Source organism: Halichoerus grypus, chromosome 14 (genome assembly GCF_964656455.1).
Source record: "Halichoerus grypus chromosome 14, mHalGry1.hap1.1, whole genome shotgun sequence".
NCBI classification, from domain to species: domain Eukaryota; kingdom Metazoa; phylum Chordata; class Mammalia; order Carnivora; family Phocidae; genus Halichoerus; species Halichoerus grypus.
Genome location: NC_135725.1, coordinates 9,203,984 through 9,226,165, shown reverse-complemented (window position 1 = coordinate 9,226,165; position 22,182 = coordinate 9,203,984). Strand labels below are relative to the sequence as shown.

The following is a 22,182-nucleotide window of genomic DNA, read 5'->3' as shown; positions in this document are numbered from 1 at the left end:
AACCATAATAATATCTACCCTCCGTACCTCACAGAGTCAGTTCAAGAGAAAGCACTGTGGTGTGCTATGCACGTCAAGTGACGTAGGAGGGATTCAAGTTTGAGCCTAATTTGTGTTCTCAGCTGGGAATCAGGCATGTCTGGAAATGTCCACTGACTTGGGGGAGGGGGTGGGCAGGCAGCCTACTGGCATCTATTTTTGAGAAGTTGGTTTCCCTGGATTCTCATCTGAGCCCTGTGGAGAGAGGTTGTCTGCGGACGTTGAGGAGACTGTTGTCATGAGGGGCTCGGTGAGACGCAAGGACTCCAGAGTGAGGCTCCGAGCGGGGGGCTGGGGCAGGAAACCTCTCTCTCTCTCTGCCCTAAACACAGCCTGTCTTAGCTCCGTGATGACTGCTGAGGCCCCGGTTCTGCTCTAGCCCTGGCAGCAGCAACAGTGAGGAGATGCCTGCCTTTGAATGACTTCACAGGCAGGAAACATGCACCAGAAGGGCCTGGAGCAAAAGCTGAAAAGGCAGCCGACACAAGAGATAAGCCCTGCGTTACCCCCCAAATGCTCCCTGAGATGAGATACCGGGAGAGGGTATTAACCAGTGAAATGTGATTCGTGACTGGGACTGTGGCCTCATTTGCATCCACAGGCTGGAGAACTTGGGTCACTGTTACTTACCGCAGAAATAGCACTCGTGTCCCTGGCAGGAGGAGAGACCGTGGCCACCCCAGTGAGCACTGCCTGCCTCCCTAGGCCCTCGGGTCGCCATGACAGGGAGGCCCTGAGATGGAGGCCCACTGCCCTGGAAACTCGGGTTTGCAATTATCCTTCCTCTCGGTGGGCAGAGTCCAGAAGAGCACAGTTTCCCCCCAAACCACCTCATTCTTAGTGAAAGTACAATGACTGTGGGGTGTTTCGTGAAAGTGGCGGTGCCTGGAAATTCATTTGTGACTCTGTGAATTTCGTAGTTTCGTGCACCCAGTGACTCCTGGACAGCTCATGGTGCTAACAGGCCATGGGGGTGGAATCTCATCTCCTTCCGGGCTCTTCCCAGATGTTGTAAGAGCTGTTCCGGGGTAAATCAGCTTTCAAGCTGACTGGGTGATGGAAGAACTCCCACTTTCCCTACTGTGAACCTGCTTTTCCTCTTGCCTCAGTCTGCATTTTCCCAAGATGGAGACCACAGTCTCTCCAGATACCCCACTTGTTCTTCTTACAGTGTGGCCTTGCCGTTTCTCTCACAGAATTAGTGGGGTCTGGGCCACCTTCTCTTGAGTCAGGGTGGATCTCTGTGAATGTGTTAAATAGAGAGTATGGTAAGTGGAGAGCTACATGACTTCTGAGGCTAGGGCATCAAAATGCCATGCATTTCTGCTTCTCCCCATTGGAACACCAGCTCCTGATAGCCAGTCTCTATGTTCTGAAGCAGCCGTGGAGAGTCCCTTGTGGAGAGAAACTAAAGCTTCCAGCCCCCAGTCCAGTTGAGCTTCTAGACAAAGGCCAGCCCTGATTAGCCAGCCATGTGAGGGGAGCATCCAGAAAGTGAGTCCTCCAGATTTTGTCGCCATCATTTCTTCCTGATGTTAACATACCGTTGTGTCTGCGTCCTGGCTGCTCATGCTAAGGTCTGCCTTTGGTCTGCGCCATTTTGTTTTATTATAAAACAGGCCTATTGGCTTCCTAAATCATACCGGTTTGAGCTTTAGAATTGGTCTCCGCACAAGATTCGATTCAGTTCATTCCTTGTGGCCCTTCTTGAGGGAAAATAGCAGAATTTGAGAAACGCAAGATGATACTTTGATGTGCATATTCTGAACACCTTTTTGAAATTATCAAAGACTGAAAGAGTTGGGCATTTCTCTAAAAGTCCCACAGCCTAGGACTGCAAAAAGATCCCTTGTGTTGGGGGAGACAGAAGCGGGTGGGATTTTTTTATCCATCCTCTGAGTCCTCTTCTCTTTCCACTTCATTTAGTGTGATCCTCAGAAAGATATGTCCTTGTCCTGCACTCATTTAAAACAAAGACTCCTCTCAATGATTTCCCCAATTTTAAGTTTGTGAAGAAGGGGGAAAAAAAAGGAAGGTCTGCTGTTACATTAATTTCACTTATTCTCACCTCATTTCTAAACCAAGTTATTCCTGCTGCATCTCTACCAGCCATTTTCCTCTGCAACCTCTGGGTTTCCTGCAGAGAGAGGACAATGGGCAAGTTAAGTGAGAGAGATGATTTACAAGGCTTTTTTCCTTTTGCTCTAATTTACGGGAAAATCGTCCTTGTGTGGAAAGACAAGCTAAAGCCCCACATCACTGAGGGATTCGTCATGATGGGGGAAAAATGAATAAAAGGGATATATTTTATATTAGTAATACCAAATACATCTGATGATAATAGTTCACTTGTTTCTTGGATATGAGTAAAAATTCCCTGTTTTTAAAAACTGAAAGAATATTTGCCTTTATTTCAGATGGTACTTCCCTCCAATTCTTTTGCAAGTGTTAATTTGTCTCTGTTTCAGCGAGGGTTGTATTCCACTGCATAAAATAGAAAACCAAAATAAAAGAGGTTTAAAACCACAAAGTTCTATTCTTTCATGTGAAAGACACCCAGAAATGAGCTGTCCAGGGCTGGTAGGGCAGCAGTACAAAGACGCAAGACCCCTTCTATCTTTCTGCTTTACCATTCCTAGCACGTAGCTTCCGTCCTCAAGCTGGCTGCTGGGGCTCTGGCATTCCATCTGGGATCCTGGCAATCAGAAGAGGGAAGGGGAAAGTAAAACCCATACAGCACCCAGCTGAGTCACCTCCCTTTAAAAGGCGTCCCTGGAAATGCCACACGATGGTCTGTCTGCATTTCAGTGGCCAGCACATATTCACGGGATCACCCCTAGCTGCAAAGGAAGCTGGAAAAACATTAGCACCAGAGCATACAGAGGTCCCTCCCTTGCCCAGTTCCCTCCAGTGTCTCTTGTCTGCACGACATGATCAAAGACCAAACGATAGCTTTCCTCTGTTGTCCTGGTCCCATGAGCAAGCAGAGTTCTGTACTAGAATTTTAAACTCTGTGGAGTGATGACCACACCACGTTCACCGTCCCTTTCCCAGGCCCCAATATGCGGCCAGAACACATTGCCACAGCCACACATTTTAGGAGTCCTCTTTCTCATTAAAGAGGACAATGGGTTTGGGATCCATAACCAGCAATCTGATAAATATCATTAATGTCTGATAACTCATTCATCATATATATTATACTTTAATCTAATCCAATTGAATAATTATTTTTGGAGTACCTCCTCTGTTCCAACTCCAACAACTCAAAGGCAAGCACGTTGAAGAGTGTGGGAAAAGGGTGTCATGTAGTAATTAGTTACCCTCAAGGAGCTTGCAATGTTAGTAAAGAATTCTAATAAAGAATGCATGAGACAGGGAACAATAGATGAGAGCCAGAATCAGGTTCTTCTATCACATAGTGCAGAGAGTAAGTGTTGGAGGAAACAGAAGGGAGGGTTTTCTAAGAGCTGTGATGCTAATGTTTTCCTGAAGGAGATAGAACCTACCGTGGGAGTTGAATATGGTGGACACATGTGATAGTTCATTTTATGTGTCAGCTTGACTGGACCCCAGGATGCCCAGGTATTTGCTAAACCTTCTAGGTGTGTCTCTGAGAGTTTTTCTACTGATTCGGTGGTTGAATCACAGCCTGAGTAAAGCAGAGTGCCCTCCCCCATGTGAGTGGGCCCCATCCAGTCCTCTGAAGGCCTGAACAGAGCGAAAAGGCTGAGTAGGAGAAAACTCTTTCTCTCTCTCTGCTTGACTGTTTCCAAGCTGGGACATTTTTTTTTTTTAAAGATTTTATTTATTTGAGAGAGACACAACGAGAGAGGGAACACAAGCAGGGAGAGCAGGAGAGGGAGAAGCAGGCTTCCCGCCGCGCAGGGAGCCCGATGCAGGGCTCGATCCCAGGACCCTGGGATCGTGACCCGAGCCGGAGGCAGATGCCCAACGACTGAGCCGACACTGATCTTCTCCTGCCTCTGGACTCAGACTTGGTCTGGAACCTACACCATCAGCTGTCCTGGTTCTCAGGCCGCTGGTCTTGGACTAGAACTATACCATCAGCCTCTCCTGACTCTCCAGCTTGCTCACTGTAACCTCAGGACTACTCGGTCTCCACAACTGCATCTTGTGCAGAATCCTAATGCAACAAGTATGCAACAAAACTCGTAGCACCTTGAGCACATCCAAGTCCCAGGCACAGCAACAGGCACAGGAATGCAAAGAGGAAAATTGCATCCCTATTCCAGAAGTGACTCATGGACTGCCACCAAGAGAGAGGAGGGAGGGCAGGCTGGGACGATACCCCGTGGAAATGCCGTGATAGGCAGATGCAGAGTGCGGAGGGAACACAGGGAGGGAAGGAGAGGGGCGGGCGGCGGGGGGAGAGTCTCAGGAGGACAGGGAATGGGTGTCTCAGAGGCTCCCCAACGAGGGCTGGCGGCCATGTGGGGGTGTCAGGGTAGACTTGAAGGAGGGTGTTTTCGGTTTGAGGAGGTAGTTGGGTTTGGGGGGTAGTGCAGATAGAGGCATTGAAAGTACTGGGGAGAGGGAGGATAATGGGTGAAAAGAGAAAGCAGGAGAAGGAACTCAGAGCTCATGGGAGGAGCTTAGCCCACATTCAGAATAAGCAGTGTAGACAAGGCTCTTGGGCACAGGACTAAAAGGGGCCCTCCAGATTCCAGCAGTTTAGCAACTCTGGATTCCCAGTGTGGAAAAGGAGGCACAGAGTCCAGGGAATGAAGGCTGTGGGTGTCTCACCAGAGCTCCCGAGCCACATTGTGCAGGTAGCTGGTCATGACCTGCATAAACTCCCCCAGTTGCAGGATCCAGCAGAGGTCCCTCAGGGACCCACATTGCCTCCTTGTCCTCTCTACTCTTCCCTATGATGTCTGTCTGTCCACTCTCTGCTCCATGCCTGTCTCCTGTCTCCTCTCTTACACACAGGTCACTGCTTGTAGTCTCACAGGCCCAGTGGGTTTCCTTCTGTCATCCAGTTGTGTGGGTCAGCCATTTGTCCCCACTGACCTGATGGATACAATTCATTCTGGAGCCCTGAATGCCGAGCCCAGCCCCCTGGGGTCTCCAGCTCCCACACTGCAAGTACAAGGATGCCGGTGCCCTTGGAAGTCGCAGAGCAGAGCCGGAGGTTCCTACTTGCTCTTAACCCCATGCCATGCAGCTTCTCTGCACCATGCACTGCCCTTAGGTCCAGAGGAGGCTGAGAACAGTCGCACGGGGATTCAAAATATGCAAATGATTACATCATTTCAGGTTGAGCTGGTTTGATTTGTGTGATTTGTAATAAATGCAATAGGAGCACCATTTATTTCCAACTCTCCAGTAAGATTATTAACTTTTTCTTCCAAAGATAAACTTGATTACATTACTTATTTATACTATGTACATTGCATTAGAGGTAAAAATGCATCAGGGTAAAAAAAAATCGTATACAGTTTTTTTTTTTTTTTAAATTAGTGTTTTCTTATCCACTGATAATAACAGCTTAGATTATTAAAAAGGAAGAATTTTAAATATGCAGCCCATCTTCAGGTCTTGGTACTGCCTGCTTGCTTTTACACGTTTTGCTAAACTTGGCAATCTAGAAAGATCATCTCTACTCACTTTCAATTCCTCATTTTTATACCAGTGCTGCGCTTTTGTGTTGGGGTCTATGACATATCAGGAGAGGGAGCATGATACAGGTGAAAAAATAGGAGCCTTGGAGCTGCATATATTTTAAGCTTAAAATCCAAGTGTGCCTTTTACTAGTTAGGGATCAGGGGTACATAATTCACTAGCAATTTGAATTTCAGTTTTTTTAAATTTTTACAAATTTACAGACGACGACAGATTTACTAGATGCTCATTATGAACAAGGCACTATGCTGAGCACTTTACTGTGTTACCACATTTAATCTTGAAAACAATCTCACGAAATGAATATTATTATTATTTACTCCACTTTATGGATCGGCAATTTAGATTAGCTAAATTGTGAAGGATATTAAAAAAAAATGAGCTAGGGGTCAAAACGACACATCTGACCCTAAAGACTGCCCTCTTGGCAGTTGTCCAATGCTGCTTGGGATGTAAATTGTCTCCCCACCTAACAGCACCTACATGGTGGGTGTCATCTCTAAATAAAGATGAAAGAATCGAAGTTAGAGAAAATCTCACCTCCCCAGAAGGCAAGATCGTTAAGTTTTATAGTCCTTCAGCTTTTTCCCTGTCCTGGCCCCATTTCCTTTCCACTGAAGGGTACTAAGCCTTGGCCCTCCTCATCCCCTAGAGGATGCAGCACTTTGTTTGGCGGGCTGGTAGGAGGGGCCGTGACACTCAACTGAATTTATGCCTTCTTCGTTCCAAAAGGATTTAAAATGGACTTATCATTTAATATGGCATGGTTCCCTGTTGCTTTAAATCCCACAAAGTACTAACATATACTATCTCATTCAAACCTCCCAACAACCCTGATGAAAATGAGCTTCAGAGACGTGAAGCAATTGGCTCAAGGCAACAGGATAATTATCAGTAATACAAGGGGAATTTGACTGCAAATTAACCATGTCTGTGTTAGTTATAATTCTTAGTTATTATGATTTCTCCCTGAGTGTTAAACATGAATGCAATAAGAAATTAGTGCTTCATTACATGATCGTGACATCCCTTGGCTTGGATGCCTCTTCTGGAAGCCCATCAGTGATGATCTTGAGCATGACCTGTGCAAGCTTTGCCACCTGTCCTCAGCCTAAACTTTCTGGCTCCATCTTTCATCACTGCCCTAAACAACCTGCCTCTTCTCAAGCCATGTCCAGGCGGCTGCCACTGCAGAATCCAATGTCCCCTCATCCACCCAGGCTTCCCTCACGCCATTCCTTCTTTATGGAACCACTCTTGTCCTGTGCCCCCTTTTCTGCCGAGAAGACTCCCACTGCTCTCTGAAAGCCCAGCTTACCCTCTCTGTAAAGTTGCCCCATATTCCTTTGTAAATACAGACCCTACTCCACCATAATTGTCTGCTTACATATCTTTCTTCCTATTGGAATGAGGGTTCCAAGACCAGCAAACTCTCATTCATTTTAACACCTGCCACCCAAAGGCATGTATCAAATAAACTGAGGTTTGGGGAGGTTTGTTGCTGCTTTTTAGCTAAATATATCAAGGGTCTACTGTGTGCCAGGACATGTATCGCAATGTTTTGCCTGTAATAACACGTTCAATCCTCGCAATGACCCTATGAGGTGGGTTCTGTCATTTTCCCTACTCTATAAATGAGGAAACCATAAAACAACTTCGAAACAGCTTTCCCCCAGGTCACCCAGTTCGCAAATGGCAGAGGCAAAACTCAGACCAGGCCCAAGCTCCAGAGCCCTTTGTCTTGGCACCTCTGCGACAGTGACCCTTATTTGTTGGTTAAAGGTGTGTTTGAAGGAGGGAATAAGCCACCCAAAGCTCTCATGGTGTTCAAAGTTTATTTAGTTTGATCCTATTCCTGAAAGGAGGGTGGCTGGGCAGCCTCCATAGTCAGACAGCCTGATTTCCCAGTTTCACCAAAAGCGAAAACTGCAGTCATTCTTGTCCTCTACGAAGAGAGCACGGCTGCACCGTTATATCTTCATAGTCGCTTTACAAAGGTCTTTGAAAGAACACAACCTGATCGTGTCATATCTTCACCATAGTTTGTGATGGCACCTGCTTTTCATTACCAGCCCTTCAAAGGCTACATATGAATCTTATAAAATCTACAATTAGACGGAGAACCGTGGCTTCATCTTTTTTCTGGTTGTACTAAAGGTAGTGCTTAGAGTGGGAAGGAAGGAATCGGGAAGCACATCCCCTCTGGCATCCTCAAGGAGGTGGATAAGTAGAGAAACCCAGGGAATTTCCTTAAGGTGCCTCCTGATGTGAGCAGAAGGATGCGGGCCATTTTTTCTTCAAGTTGCATAATGAAGATTGTATCTTAGGATTGATTCTCCAACAGAATAATGAACTGGAGGGTGCAGGAGGATGAATTTACTCTTCCAAGTCCACGAGAGCACCTTATTGCATTCTCTATCCAAGCCAATAAATATTTGGGGGACCCCAAACATGGTGGTATTGTGTATGGGAGAGACAAAACTGGGCCTCCCTCGGGAAGCTTCAGATCCCCTGGAGAGTGCCATCCAATCTGCAGACTGTAACACAGTATTTACTTAAAATATGACTCAAATAGAGAAAGAAGCAAAGCACTAGAATGGGTTATGGGAGGAGGGATTTTCATGGAGAAATGGAAAATGCTTCATGAATGGGGCCTCCTTGCACCATTGTCTCAGTAAAAAGAAAGTGAGCTCACCGATGTCGTGATTCTCGTAACTTCTTATCACCTAACTTAGGGCCTGGAAGAATCCCATCCCTTCAGAGAGGGATATATAATATTGAAGAACATAGAAATGTAGAAGGAAAGAAGAGAAAATAATGATCTACAGCATGAAATACACGCCTACAAATCCAATGCTTTCCATGTATCATTTAATTTAATCCACAGGATCCCTGCAAGGCTGACGTTATGGCCCGTTGCACAGCTGAAGAAACCAAGACTCAACAGCGCTAAGTAATTTGCCCAAGTTCACAAAGTTCCTAATTGCCAGAGCCAGGATTTGAAACGAAGGCCTCTCTTTTATAGTGTTAGCTTTCTCTCTTTCACTAGGCTGCCTTTAAAAACTCATATAAAAGGCAAATAAGTGATTGATGGTGTTCTTCCTCAAGGACATGAAAGGAATGTACAAACAGCACAGTTCTTTTCTGTAGTAAAATCTTTTAATTATGACCCACATCACAGCGCTGCAGTGATAAGCTGATTGTGAGCTCACCTGAAGTCAAAGCACTTCACAGCAAGTCCAGTGGCAACAATTCAGTGCTTTTTCTATTAGCAAATAGAGAACCCTGGGAAGGTATGTTTTATCCAACTCAGACCAAAATGTTATAGAGTGAGACATTTATAAGGATGCCAGCAGGAGGGGAAACCAAAGGACAAGGTAGAGTTTGCAACTTATTATCCTTAAAACTTCATTCCAAGATCTACTTATATTACCTTTCTGGAATAAAGTACATCCCATGTGAGGACCGTTTCAGGGAATATGTTCAGGGAACGCTGAGACCCTGAATGAACCCTGAATGAATAAAGTACATCCCATGTGAGGACTGTTTTAGGGAATATGTTCAGGGAACGTTGAGACCCTTCCGGTGGCTGGAAGCATCCATCTAACGTGATGGGTGTAGAACCAATTCTGCAGCCCCATTGGAGAGTCTGTGTTTTAGGTGATACTCATGATTCAGCAATGGTTGCTTTTCATAAATAACGAGATAACTCATGTCATTCATTTCCCAAGGTAGGTGGTGGTTCCTATAATTGCCTTCAGTGATTTATTTACCCTTCATCATTTTTAAATCTTCGAATGTTGTCAATAGCTATAAAACACTTTGGAATTATCTGGCCCAAAATATTCTAAGATTTTCTCCTCTTAAAAGGCTCTGGGGGGTGCCTGGGTGGCTCGGTAGGTTGGACATCTGACTCTTGATTTCAGCTCAGGTCCTGATCTCGGGGTCATGGGATCGAGCCCCATGTCAGGCTCTGTGCTCAGTGCGGAGTCTGCTTGTCCCTCTCCCTCTGCTCCTCCCCCTGCTTGCAATGTCTCTCTTCTCTCTAAAATAAATAAAACCTTAAAAAAAGGCTCTGAATCAGGCAACAGCTTCATAGAACTTCAATTTATTACCTTGTTTATTCTTTTGTATTATATCTGAGATATATGTATATGTATGGATATATAAAATATATATAATACACACATACATTAAAAAAATTCTGAAAAATATCATTGCAACTGAGCAAAGACTTCCCCAGTTCTACCTGCGTTTGTGAGTAAATGATAGAGAAAAATATGCTTGAAGATGCCAAGTAAAAGAATCTCCCAGCATTTAGAGAAGGAAGGCACAGAATGTTTAAAAAAAAAAAAAAAGAGGGATGTCCTAGAAGAAAGTATACTTCCAGGAGACCCAATAGGACACTGTGTTTTAGGGCATCTGGGTGGCTCAGTCGGTTAAGCGTCTGCCTTTGGTGAGGTCATGATCCCAGGGTCCTGGGATCGAGTCCTGCATCGGGCTCCCTGCTCAGCGGAGAGTCTGTTTCTCCCTCTCCCTCTGCTCCCCCTGCTTGTGTGCTCTCTCTCTCGCTGTCTCTCAAATAAATAAATAAAATCTTTTTAAAAAAAGACATTGTGTTTTAATTAAGTTCAGTATTCCTTCTAAGCCGCTCTTGACTTGATTTAAGTTCTTTGAACAGCATGACAGCTGACGTCGTCGTCCCATGTAGAAGCAAGAAAAATTCACTAGGACCTTGAAAGTCATTGACTCACTTCTTCAACACTTACTGAGAACGTACTATTATTATCCTTTGTGCATCACTACACTCCCAGTTGTGAGCCATTGAAATAGAGGATTGAGCAAAGAGTAAAAACAATTTATATTTTAAAAATCAATTTATACTTACTCTGTTGGTTGTGCATTTTGTCACCAGTATGGGTATACGGTCTGACTCTCTGTAATGGATTTATTCACTCAAAAAGTTTTGTCATTGTGTGGGAAACAAGTATGTCCCATAAGTCTAATAAGAACTAAAAGCAGGTGGAATCATTTTCATCAAAAGCCTAATATATAACTGAAGAAAATGTGGCTTACTGTGTTGTCTCGTTAAGAAACATGGCAGGGGGCGCCTGGGTGGCTCAGTCGTTAAGTGTCTGCCTTCGGCTCAGGTCATGATCCTGGGGTCCTGGGATGGAGCCCCGCATCGGGCTCCCTGCTCACCAGGAAGCCTGCTTCTCCCTCTCCCTCTGCTCCTCCCTCTGCTTGTGCACTCTCTCTCTCTCTGTCAAATAAATAAATAAAATCTTAAAAAAAAAAAAAAGTAACATGGCAGGGATGGTGACGTACCATGACAGGTAAATAATAAAAGACAAATGCTAAAATTTTAATAAGAGTCATTCACACTCACCCTGTAGGAAGATTAGTGGGTGTATTCTGATTATGGGGTTCATATTTTAGGGGCAAGTTGACGGCTAATTGATTTTGTTCATTTCAAAAGTGGGGGTGTGTGGGGAACTGGGTCCCAGTGACGGATGGGGCGCTGGCGAGTGTGGAAGACGTGGGGGAAATGCCAAAATGACTTGGTGGTTTTCATGGAGCATTGCCCATTACTATAGTTTCATCTGGGCCAAGGGCGCTCTGAGCGCCAGCGCACGTGTGATCTCAGCCCTCAGTGAAAGTGGGAGGGACTCAGCCTGGCCAGGAGGACTTAGCAGAAGCTCTGATGTGTGGCTGGCCAGCTGTGCCTGTGAAATCTGGGACAAGATGAACGAGAGTTGAGGCTGGTTCTCAAATGGAGGCACAGATCGAGAGCAGGAATGTTTGAGATCCTCTCTGAAACAGGATGGCGTGGCCGTGTATCTGCTTCTCCCAGGTTTCACTCTGCAGCTCTGCATCCCTCCCAGCGAGAGCTCGACCACAGTCAGCCGGGGCAAGAGCCAGAGCGACCCCGGGCCCCTCTGTCCTGCGCAGGGAGGCCACCAAGCTCGGAACACAGCATTGTGGGTGGAGGGGTCAGGTGGGCCAAGATTTTTCTGGAAAGGTAATTCTCCGTGCGAAGTCATAACCACCGCATTTTTCTTGGGAGCAGATGGTCTGTACTAGTGCCCCGAGCAACCCCAAGCTGGGAGAATAATGTGGGTATTTGTATGGAGCTGGGTGCTGACACGCATCATTTTCATAATTACTGTATTTCTCATCTCCTCCATTTCCATGGGCCAAGCATAAAGTGTGCAGGGAAGCAACCACTTAGATGTGCTTCTATTTCCTCGAGTTTACAGCGATCGTACGATGCTGATTAATCCTCCCTTTTCCATGACACTGAGGCGGTAGCATCCTAATGTTATCTTTATTATTGTTCGGCAGATCCCATACTACTACATACAGAAATAGTGTAAATCATGGAACCAGTGTTTGAGGTCCATAAAATGCAAGGTTATGAATATTTCATTACTATACATTTTATTTCCCTGTCTATTCTGCATCTCCCAAAATGTTGTTTGTTTATTTATTGGCTCACTGTTCACCAGGAATACTTAATTCTTAATATAAGGTATGGACTGGATCACCAACCCCAGCCTCGCGGTCTGAGCCACACTGGAAAGTAATGATGGATGTTTTGGTTCGGGTTCTGGTTTTCCTTTTTACACCCTTTTTCAACACACACACACTTGGCTGCGAGGTGACCTTACTCACAGAAGTTTTGGCTTCTTCCATCATAATTGCATTGATTGGCAAGCCCCACAAATTGACCCCCAAACGTTTCTCCTGTGAGCTCCGGCTACGTGTTTAAATTTTTCTCAACGCCCCATTGTATCCATCTTTGGCTGAAGTAAGCAGACTTCTTCGGCTGCGGATCTTGGCAGTGAAAGACACATTGTCCAAGTGCAATTAGGTTCACTCCCTGCGCCAGGACGAGTGATTTGTATGAATCAGCCATTATCACCTGCTTGTGAATTTCCCTTTAACCACAAAATTCATATTAGTAAATAGCCCGGGGGGATTCAATCTGAGCAAAATCAGAACCCAAGTGCCCTGCATTAAGGTGCTAACTTCTCTCCCGCTATAGGGCATGGTAGATATTAATACAACTCTTTGGTACAGGCTGCAAAATATATAAAATGTCATAATTATATCTGCAATTCAGCAACGAAACAATTTTCCCCCTTTCTTCACTGTCATCAGCATAATAGCAGCCTATGGGATTTGTACTTTCTGACTGTGAGCCCTTTTATGGGGCTGTAGAAAAAAAAATACAAGCAGGTTAGTTTCACAGCTCTGAGAAGGCCTCATGACAGAAATATTGCTTTTAATGTTATTGTCTCTAGCTTGTAACCCACTCTCTTTGGGTGGAGAAGCCCCTGTGCTGAGGCAGCGCCACTTAGGTTTTTCTGATAAACCTGTACGTCCCTTCCCTGCTTCTCCCACCCTCCCGGATGGGGAAATAATTAACCAGCTTTCAGGACCAGGCTCTGTTGTGGATTGGGAGGGGGTTAGGCTGAAGGGAAGGAAGTCAGAAGGAGGCCTGTCTCCCGGGTTTCTCGTGGAGACATAAAAGAACCTAAGAAAGACGCATTTGGAGTGAATCCTCACATCCCATGTATTTTGCTAGCCAAGACAAATATCACCCTCGTATCTAACATTTGAAAAGCGGGGCCAAATAAAATGATGGATTAATAAGTCCAAGAACAGAATAATAGAAGGAAAATATAGAGAATGATGCCCATGTCAATCTGAAAGGGGCGGGGGGAAAAAAGCTGAAATGGGAATGAAAAAAAAAAAAGCGTGCCATAGCAACCTTAAGTAAAAACCCTGCTGTAGTTATGCTAAATATTAATTAATGTTACCCAAGACCCCTATGGTACTATTACTTGAGAAACAAGTATCTTCAGACCATTTAAGATTCTTTTTGTTATAACCTACACTACGGCCATCACGGATTGAACACCAGGCTAAATGTTCCCTCTGTAATTATTGGTAATAATATTCCGCGCACATTTATATCCCCCATCATCATCTATGATGAGGCTAATCCAGTACTTTCTGCATGAATTGTTATAATACCCAAAGCAACAGGGCAAAATATTATCAAGCATGGGTTTACCCACGGAAAGCCTGGTGCAACAGAGTTCATTTCTAGAAATCAGGCTAAGGATGGAATTTGTGCAGACAGACACCTGTGCCACTCTTGCAGGTGACTCGCTCGGTGACCGTTGCTCAGGACAGCATCACGTCAGTCACGGGAAGCCGTCCTGAATACACTTCCACAGAACTAAGAAAATGTCCTTTAGTCAAGAGGCAACTCTTTAATGAGAGATGAGATGATCTGAATCCTCTTGACATCTCCGGCACAGACACTTACGTGGTAATGTTCTGTGGGCCATTCTGGGACTCTGTTTCATCGGTGATAAAGGTTGGGAGACAGCCTTTCTCTATGAAAGAAAACTCTTTAGGAATGAATAGCATTTTAAAATCTGCGTTGAGCAGCCCAGAGACCCCCAGCGACAAATAGTTTCTCGATTGTTTTTTAAGACGATGGGAATGGACCAATAGTTTCACAGGCAAGTCATTATTTAAATAGACTTGTTCCAGATGTCCTATAAAAGAAGTTAATAGAAGGGAAAGCCTGGAAGTTACTAGAAAGGACTCAGTTGTGAAACAGAAAAACTGTCGTCCATGTTCGACCCTTCTTGAACTCTGAGTTTATACTAAGGAGATGGTATGTAGCTGTGTCCACACTTATGGGGGGAAAAAAATGCAGCATATGAAAATTCAGATTTACAAACCAGATCAATTAATGGGTGATTATCCACACGATAAAAGGATTTATGTCTTTACAAATGGATTCCCTGCAGGGTTCCATTTTAATAACTGAGCGTTCTCAGTGCTAGGAGCTACTGCCTATTAAGAGTCAATCAGAAGTCGAGAGAAAGCGCCTCTGAAATTAAAATGTATGTCAATGGGAAGTCACTGGTAAAGCCACAAAAATTTGCATCACATACAATTTTGTAGGGACATGGAACTTCTTTTCACAAGCCTTTATTGAACACCTACTACAAACCCAGCTGGTCCTGAAGAGTCACGGTCAAGGGATCTCGGAAAACGACAAATGCTACTTGTCTTGGGGACCCGCACAACGTGTTTGCAGCCATACGGTATGGAGGAGGGACCATCCCCCTTTGCAAGGGGAGGACACTGCTTTCTTGTCAATTCCCATCCACTAAATGCCAAGGAAGCCCCCCTGTCATTGTTATCAACCACAAAATGCCCTCACATCGGTTCCCAATTTCTTCTGTCCCACTCACCCAGTACCCCACTAATTAAGAACCTTTCTCACATTCAGAAGCTCTGCTTGAATCTTAAGACATTGTTACTAGAGACGTCTTAGGGTTCGACTCCCTCTTTTGAGTGAGGAGGGAATTAAAGCAGGAGGAAATGGAGTGGCAGATCTTTTGATGCCTAATCCGGGTATCTGTCTATTCAATAAATCTCTCTGGAGACGGTGAGAGCACTTGATGTCTACGCTCTCAACCCCGCTTTTTTCTACCCTTGACATTTCCCCTGTTTTCCCTCTTTATCTCCACCCTTCGCCCTCACTTTCAAGAAAGGAGCATTCTCATTCTTTGTCGAGTCCAGCTTCCATCTGTTCCCCGGGATCTCTCTCCCCAAGGGCTCTGCTTCTTCCACTAGTAGGATTTTGGAACAGGAAGGGTGGTAAGTGAGAAGGCAGCCCAATGATTCCCATGTCTCTATTTGATGTGGGAAGTCTTCTCTAACTCACTAAAGGGAGTTCTCCCCTGGGGGCTTAAGGAGAGAAGGTTCGGACACCGGCGTGGAGGGCTTGATAGGGCATCAACAACAAGGTGAATAAAAGATACTATTTTTTATTGTACTCGGTTTCGCTAGGGTTCAGCTGATGAGGTTGCACAAAACCTTAACTAACCCAATCCAGCACATTTTTCATTATTTTTTTCAGCAGCTTTCAGCGGTTTGAGAATGTAAGAAGAGAAAGCCCTCTTGGAAGTCATTCATCCCCGACGAGTGGTTAAATGTGAAGACATCGAGGGATCTGGATATGATGGCAGACACATCATCAGAACGGCCGGCCTTGAGGTCCCTACCAGAGAGGCGAAGTGACACAGCATGTGATCTGGACCCCCACACTGGGAAGCTTCAAGAAGCCAGAAGGCGTTTGACATGCTGACCCTGATGGCGAGAGAACAGGAGGATGGGAAGTGGAGTTTCCCAGGCGAAGGTCAGTCTCGGATGCGAACATGCAGCAGTTCTGTGTAACTGCATTGTCTCTGGTCTGGCCAGCCGGTGTGGTTGAGGCCAAGTGGAAGCGAAGTTATTAAGAGGAATGTTAAAGCCCCCAGAAATGGTACAGAGAGAGAGAGACTGAGACAGGTGCTGAAGTCATTTTGTAAAGTAAATGCAAGTGAATTTGAAAAGAATGACTCAAATTTCCATTAAAATGCCTCTGGGACAAAAGATTACAAGAAGATATGCAACAATTCTCAGCTGCCTTCATATTAGTATAATGCATTGGGGACCTCAAATAAGGATTCATTGCCCACTGAATTTCCACTGATACCATTATTATTCAATCGACAGGTAGGTATTTTGGATACAGTGTACATAGCATAAACAATCTGAGTATCAGCCCTATGTCAGATAGTGTACTAAGCACTGTTTTGCAATTGAAAATGAACAGGTTTGTGCCCTTAAGGTGATAAAGCCAGTGAAGGAGGAAAAAACTTCAATTTCAGCAGACTATAGCAAGGACTAATGTAGTAGATGCTCATAGAAGGAATGCCTAACCCAGTCTCTAGAATCACGGAAGGCTTCCTGGAGGAGGCAACATCTAAACTGGGATTTGAAAAGTAATCTGAATTAAAGGAGTGGAAGGTGATAAGCGATAGATGTTGGCAAGGAAGCAGCACGAGTGAAGGCTCAGAAGCAGAAAGGAGCAGCGTCCGCTGAAGGAATTGCAAGTGTGGAGGTGACAGGAAGCTGGACTGGGAGGGAGGGAGGGAGAAGCGCTACATGGGCAAGGACCTCTTGAGTCACTCCAAGGAGCTGCCATTTTATCCTGAGAGCACGGAAAGCAATTAAGAGGTTTTTACACTGGAGGAATGATGTGATCACATCTGCATTTTCGAAAGCTCGTTCTCATTGCCATTTAGAGAGTGCACTAGTCTGAAGAGGGCTGGCATGGCTATATCACGTCCAGTTATGTCAACTTATTATACCAGTGAGGGAGGGGGAAGAAGGGAAGCTAACACCCAACACTTCTGGCTTGTGCAAGTAGGAAGGTCTTGGCACAAATCTCGGACATTTGAGCGGTCAGTTTGGGCAGGGGCAGTAGGAAGCTGTTGGTTCTGGTTTAGGCACATTGAGTTTGAGGTGCCAGTGGGATATGCAAGTGACCAGGCCAGTGAACAGATGGGAAGTCAGATCAGGTGAGGGATGCACATGGGGATGTTGGCGTCCTTCGAGTCACTGAAGCCCTGGGGAGGGAGGAGATCCACCAGAGATAATGGATAAGAAGAGGGTGTGTAACAGCTTTGGTAGAAATTCAGGCAAAAGATTATGCCAGTCTGGCAATCTACAAGATCATAGCAGTGGGGTGAAAGGATATGGGTGGGTTTTTGGAAATGTTACAGAGGTGATTCCAAATTCTCCATTTGGGGAGCTTCAGGACATCTGTAATTATAATAAATGCTTGCTAGACCCCAGATGCTTTAGAAAGTAATCTTATTGTGTTTTATACTCAGGGTATGATGAAGCTAGTTCGCATATCCCTAGAACAGGAGACATACCCATCAGAAGCAGAATTCAAGGCCGCCATGATACAAGGGAATTTGATGCAACACATAGTCACTTAGGGCCTGAGGCTAAAATCATGTAGTGTAAGCAAGTCTTGAAGGTACGGGCTGAAAACAGGTGGATAATTTTATAGCAAAGACAAATACTCATTGACCTCCAGTATGTCTCAGTAATACAGTAATTAGCTCTTCCTCATTGTCCTCTATTTGGCCAAAAGTCCAGTTCTCCCGATATCTCGGAGGCCCTAGGGGAGAGCCTCTGCATTTTGGAAAACCAAGATAGACTCTCCATTGTTGAGGATAGATACCATCCACATCGCTTCCTAAAATCCAGCTTACTGAATCTCTGTCCTCCATGGTGTCTACCCTATCTCTTTAGCCATTATGCCTTTTCTCAATTATTTTCCCAGTCTCCAGTCCTAACTGGCCTGACTCCAGTCGGTAATGTATCTCTAGAACCTTCCATCCCTGCTTCAGCTAACTCCCCTTGGTCTCTGCCCACAGGCCCCATGCAACGAGCTTCCTGTACTCTCCAAACCTCCCCCCACTGTCAACTCCTAACTGGCTCACAGCTCCAAAGAAAGCCCATAAACTTAAAAATCAGCATTTTAAACCTTTACCTCTTATTATTGGTAGTGACTTGGGTGAGGAGAGTTCTCAGTTTTCTCATCCATCCAATGGTGAGAAACATGCTTATGAGAGTACCTGGCACATGGCTACAGCTCAGTAAATCTTAGCTATTGTTCTCATCATTACTGAAGTTGAAGTCCCAGCTCCCATATTCTTGTTCTTTTTCTTTTAGATTTATTTATTTGAGAGAGCAAGAACAAGAGAGCAGAAGCAGGGGGAGGGGGAGAGGGAGAGGGAGAAGCAGGCTCCCCACTGAGCGGGAAGCCCCATGTGGGGCTCGATCCTAGGACCCTGGGATCATGTCCTGAACTGAAGGCAGACACTTAACCAACTGAGCCACCAGGGCGCCCCTGGGCGCCCCCCCACCTCCCATATTCTGCGAGGTAGGGCATGAACTCTCCAAGCCTCAGTGTTCCCATGTGAAACATGGGGATGATAATGCCCACCATCTTCTAGCATGAAGAGGTTCCAATGGGAGACCATAAACGAAGAACCTTGCTTATTACAGAAATTCATGGCAATGTTACTTTCTCGAAGTTTTCTTTGAAGATAGTTAGTACCTTGTGTAAGTGATATCACCAGAAAACCAACAAAAATTACATGGGATGCTAGCTGGGGCTACAGACGAGGTGACAAACGGGAAACTTGACTTCAGTTTTGTCACACGGCTGCCTTCGATACCTGATATTTGAAGGCTACTCAAAGATTATCTGACTTTTATTTCAGGTTAAATTCTCGAAAAGCTACATAATTGAAGCATGAATACTTAGCTCCCAGAAAAATGTCTTCTCTGAATCATTTAATAATTCGAGGCTTTTGCAGTTAAGGATGAATCTAAGAAATGACCAAGTGAAGCATGTTCGCAGTCATTTATAAAATTCGCACGGAAAACATCTGTCCGTTCTTCCGTTCAGCATTTTCAGGAGCCACACAGCGAATACTGGCAAAACAAAAACAAAAACCAGCACTAGGACTAAATTCAGTTCCGTTTTCTGTAAAATTACGATTCTACCTATGTCGCAGTGAGCGCTGTACCACCCATTCTCTCCCTCCCCCTTTCTTTTCCCCTTGGTTTATTAAAAAGATTACACGTGGTCCGGAACGGGCCAGCTGACAGGGATTTAAATTGATTGGAGACAAGCTCCTCCCTTTTCCCTCTCGCAGAATGTCTCCTCCTTCCCTTGGCACCGTGCTCCAACCTCTGCTGGCTCAGAATTTCTACTTAGAACTCACGACCTGGCCCAGGGGCTGCCTCGTGACCTTGTTTCAGCTTCAACTCCTATCACGGACTGGACCAATTCTTTCTTGTCCTGCAGTCCAAATTCCAGAGGGAAGGGCTGTGATTGCCTCGCCGAGCACTTGCACATCTGTTTGGGCAGAGCCTGTCCTGCCAGGCCCGTCGTGTCTGCGGGCAAACTGGATATGGGCCACCTGGAGCAGGGGACCTGGGCCAGCCAGGCCAGGCTGGGGCGGAGCCACAGACACAGAATATGCAGTCCAGGCAACTTACCGGCCCGAGGTGCACTCTTTTACCTTTCCTTGTATTTTTGTTTGGTTGTTTGTCTTTTTATGGAACATAGGAAGTTGATGATATCAACCTGTCAGGCTTTTCCAGAATAGAGATTTTTTTTTTAAAGAAATGAGTAAATATATTGACTTAGAAACATTTTGGAGCCAACACTAAATCAAAAAATAATAATAATAAAAAAATTAAAAACTAAAAATTAAAATCTAGGCAACTGAGAGGTTTTCTTAAGGGTTCTAACGCATTGGGGTTTTATTCTGACAAAGCCCACTGCGATATCATCCACAAATGATGGAGAACCTGTCTTTGTCAGTGTTCATGGTACAGAACGTTCATGTCCGGTTTCCAAAGTGGGATCTTACAAGTTCTGATTAAGAGGATGTATGTGCTAATGCACTGGGGTCAGCTCCTATAGGTTCTCAAGGGTTGATTGTTAAACTTTCACACATTTTGTTAATGTGGCTTGTTAAACACAGTCATTATTAAAGTTAAGGTAAGCCAACTCGTAACTAAATAACTTACATTAAAAACAAAGGTAATAAACATTCAAAACCCATCACTATCTTTTTAGTTTACGACAATTTACCCTTATCTCTGCTTCTGAGGTTGCTGACATGCATTGTGTTTACGTGGTTGAAATACTCTAGAACCGTGTGCTCCTGGTGCATCTCTTCCCAAGTTCATGTTCAGTGACATCATGTTGACATCTTGAAATCCCAGATGATGGAAGTATTTACATCGTGGAGGGAGATGCCCGCACTATAAATCAGCCCTTCCCTGCTGACGACCCCTCCCTGGAGAGCCAGTTGTTAAACATTTATCAGCACCCCACTGAGCATCTGTTTCACTAATCGAAAGTAAAACTTTCAAATTTGCAACAGTTTGGGGGGTTGGATAAAAAGTACTTTTGAAAGGGAACCATGGATCTAACCTTGAGTTACCTATCCATGAAATTTATTCGCCAACAGCACCCGCATCTTTATACATCGCCTCTTGCCCTGGAAAGTCCTACCCGTAAAAAAAAAAAAAAAATCTCAGAATGCATTATTTGTGGGAGGAGGAGGTGGTTAAGGGTCTCTGAAGCTCATACACAGAAACCCATACACATGCACCTGTACAAAATGCCCAACCGAGAATAGTGGTACAGTCACCTAATGATGGAATTTTTTTTTTTTTCACCTAATGATGGGATTTAAGCTGCTTGAAACAATTGCAACTTACATTTAAATTCAGGTGTTTTTCTGTCTCTACCGCTACACATATTCTTGAATACCAATGAAAAAGTATACTTTTTACTCCACATTTTTGATTCATGATGACCTCATTAGCTGCCAAACAAATTCATCCTCATTATAACCTTTTGAAACATGACTCCATTAGTAGAATGTGGAAGAAGATGACTGATTGAATCTCTGGTTAATGTATTTTGTCACTTAAGATATTGTCAAATTGGTTGAGTGTTTCAAATGTTCTTATAAAACACATGGACAAGAGTGATGGCAAATAGAAAAATATATGACCTAATTTCACTTGGAAAATATATGTAGGGGTGAGGGACTAAGGAGCCTTGTGAGTCTGGCAAACAGGCAAGGTGGGCCTGCCATAAGTCGATTTGTATGATGAGCTAAGGAGCCTCCCAGGCAGGTCTCATCAGAATGGAAAAGAGAACCAAGCACAAGCTCGGTCAGGAACAAAGCCAGGGAGAGGTGATTATGAATACATCAGAGCATCTGTCACTTGGATGAGCTCCTGGCCCAGTCCTCCACCCTATGTCTGAGTCCTGAGGCAAGCTGGGATAATATAAGTAAAAACGATAGAGCTGCTCAGGAGATCCATTCTGAGATTTTAGAGCACATTATTGCTTTGGGAACCCTCTAGTGTTAACAGAAGGCTAAAGAGAAGAAGAGTGTGCCCCCTGTTTCACAACAGGATTCTGAACAGCTGTGGTATCTCATGGGTACTTGGCCATTGGTGGCTGAGGAGCTGGGGGGACAGTGGCCTGCCAAAGCAGCAGCTGGGCCCATCGGAGGCCACAGTCCCCCTGGTAAGGTGATCGGGATGGACAAATGCATCAGTATCTAGTGGTAGAGGTAGACGTGGGCCCCACGCCAAGCACAGGACACAGGGAGCGGTATCAGAAGACCAAAAACAAAGACGATGCATCGTAACTAACTTGACTTTTTCTTTGGATTCCCTGGATGTACTACCAAAGGATTTCTGGGAAATCTGGGGGAAGGGAAGAACTTGCAGAGACCTACAGTTTTGCATTAGTGGGTGGTGACAAGAACTTTTAAAAAAAGAGTTGACTCTTTTCCTGTTGGAAGATTCCCAGGACAGATCTGACTCACAAAGAACCAAGAGCACTTTCTCACCCCGACTGCCAATGCTAGTCAACTGATGACTTAGAGGTGCCTGCGTGTGGTCAGACGTTGTGCTGGTCATTGGGTGGCTTCCCCAAACAAGAGGAAAGCCATTTTGCTAAAACTGCAGGGGAGTTTTCGGAGGCACGTGGAAATGCTCACCATGCTACTTGCA

At 44.9% G+C, this 22,182-nt stretch overlaps 1 long non-coding RNA gene across 1 annotated transcript in view; it reads right to left on the bottom strand.

Annotated features, from left to right (window-relative positions):
* Positions 1–18,823: 18,823 nt before the first annotated feature.
* Positions 18,824–22,182, bottom strand: part of LOC144380017 (uncharacterized) — a 56,563-nt gene continuing 53,204 nt past the window's right edge. The window contains exon 4 of the long non-coding RNA XR_013443685.1: positions 18,824–19,062. This is a non-coding gene — a long non-coding RNA (uncharacterized LOC144380017). The remainder of the gene's footprint in view (positions 19,063–22,182) is intronic.